At 45.6% G+C, this 2,500-nt stretch overlaps 1 protein-coding gene across 3 annotated transcripts in view; it reads left to right on the top strand.

Moving 5' to 3' along the window:
* LOC115231260 overlaps window positions 1-2,500 on the top strand; it is a 37,944-nt gene that overhangs the window by 29,827 nt on the left and 5,617 nt on the right. The window lies entirely within an intron of this gene.

Here is a 2,500-nt window from a genome sequence, read left to right as displayed (position 1 = left end):
CCCTCTTTTATACTAGACCCTATCTTTTCAATTCTGCCTTCTATTTCATTCTCTTAAATCATAGTTTTTAACCATTTTTTAAAACCTTTCTCTGATCAGCTCAAGTTAAGTTAAGTTAAGTTAAGTTAATTATTTGGCTCAAAAAGCAAAAAGCAAGACCATGTAGGGGGACATGGAGTTAAGTACAGGGAGGGTGTTCATGCAAAGAGTTCAGGCCATTTCTGGTCAAGGAGACTTTGAACCGAGCAGTCGTCGGCATCTTCACTATCTCGTCCGGCAGCTTATTCCACGGATCCGCAACCCGGACGGAGAAAGCCCCTCTATAGAGAATAATGGTCAAGCGTCTTACCACACAGCCACCCCTATGCCTATATTTATATTTAGAAGGTCATTTGTTATGGTCATTTACCATCAGTCTTGCATTTATAAAGCGCTTAGCTGTACAGGTTAGTTAAGTTAAGTTGAGTTAATTTTTTGGCTCAAAAAGCAAAAAGCAAGGCCATGTAGAGGGACATGGAGTTATGTACAGGGAGGGTGTTCATGCAAAGAGTTCAGGCCATTTGTGGTCAAGGGAGACCTTGAACCGAGCGGTCGTCGGCATCTTCACTATCTCGTCCGGCAGCTTATTCCACGGATCCGCAACCCGGACAGAGAAAGCCCCTCTCTTTCGATTGAGATGAAATCGTTGTAGATAGAGCTTTATATATATATATATATATATTCAATTCAATTCAATTCAATTTTTATTGGCTCAAAAAGCAAAAGCAAGGCCATGTAGGGGGACATGGAGTTATGTACAGGAAGAGTGTTCATGCAAAGAGTTCAGGCCATTTCTGGTCCAGAGAGACCTTGAACTGAGCGGTTGTCGGCATCTTCACTATCTCGTCCAGCAGCTTATTCCACGGATCCGCAATCCAGACGGAGAAAGCCCCTCTCCTTCGATTGAGATGAAATCGTCACACATAGAGCTTTTCAGAATGACCCCGCAGCCTACGCTCTGGAACAGGAGTGAAGAACAGCTCTTTCGAGAGGTTACACTTTCTGCTTATGATGTTTCCTTTGGAGATCATAAAAAATAACCATCACCATTTAATGGCCTCGATGCCAGCGCCGCCTTGACTGGCTTTTGTGCCGGTGGCATGTAAAAAGTACCATCCGAATGTGGCCGATGCCAGCGCCGCCTTGACTGGCTTTTGTGCCGGTGGCATGTAAAAAGTACCATCCGAATGTGGCCGATGCCAGCGCCGCCTTGACTGGCTTTTGTGCCGGTGGCATGTAAAAAGTACCATCCGAATGTGGCCGATGCCAGCGCCGCCTTGACTGGCTTCCGTGCTGGTGGCATGTAAAAAGCACCAATCTGATTCGTGGCCATTGCCAGCCTCACCTTGCACCTGTGCCGGTGGCACGTAAAAAGCACCCACTACACTCTCGGAGTGGTTGGCATTAGGAAGGGCATCCAGCTGTAGAAACACTGCCTGATCAGACTGGAGCCTGGTGCAGCCTCCTGGCTTCCCAGATCCCCGTCGACCCGTCCAACCCATGCTAGCATGGAGAACGGACGTTAAACGATGATGATGATGATGATGATGATGATGATGCTGGCATCAGTTGGATAATTATTAAGGATCCATCTAATTCTGTTTTTAATTAATTGGGCTTTAACTCTCTCTGTAACTTTCTTGACCTGTTCCACTGGGTTGAAGGCATCTCCTTTACACTTGTAACATCTGACTACAATGCTGCTACACCAGTTGTTAATGTGACACCTTTCTGTTCAGCTTGGTTTACAGTGACGAGGTTGTATCTTACTTGGCAAAATCCTAGTAAACAAAAGGCCCATTTATATGGTGTCCTTTATTTCCAGTTCACTTGGTAAAACATGTCTAGGCACCTTGTTACTCAATAGACTGACATATTAGGTGCAGAAGTGGCTGTGTGGTAAGTAGCTTGCTAACCAACCTCATGGTTCCGGGTTCAGTCCCACTGCGTGGCATCTTGGGCAAGTGTCTTCTGCTATAGCCCCGGGCAACCAATGCCTTGTGAGTGGATTTGGTAGATGGAAACTGAAAGAAGCCTGTCGTATATTATATATATATATATATATGTAGGCATAGGAGTGGCTGTGTGGTAAGTAGCTTGCTAACCAACCTCATGGTTCCGGGTTTAGTCCCACTGTGTGGCATCTTGGGCAAGTGTCTTCTGCTATAGCCTCGGGCCGACCAAAGCCTTGTAAGTGGATTTGGTAGACGGAAACTGAAAGAAGCCTGTCGTATATATGTGTATATATATATATATATGTATGTGTGTGTTTGTGTGTCTGTGTTTGTCCCCCTAGCATTGCTTGACAACCGATGCTGGTGTGTTTATGTCCCGTTACTTAGCGGTTTGGCAAAGGAGACCGATAGAATAAGTACTGGGCTTACAAAAGAATAAGTCCCGGGGTTGAGTTGCTCGATTAAAGGCGGTGCTCCAGCATGGCCGCAGTCAAAATGACTGAAAC

Source organism: Octopus sinensis, unplaced genomic scaffold, assembly GCF_006345805.1.
Source record: "Octopus sinensis unplaced genomic scaffold, ASM634580v1 Contig17993, whole genome shotgun sequence".
Lineage (NCBI taxonomy): Eukaryota > Metazoa > Mollusca > Cephalopoda > Octopoda > Octopodidae > Octopus > Octopus sinensis.
Note: the sequence above shows the minus strand (reverse complement) of the source record. Positions and strands in the feature narration are given on the sequence as shown.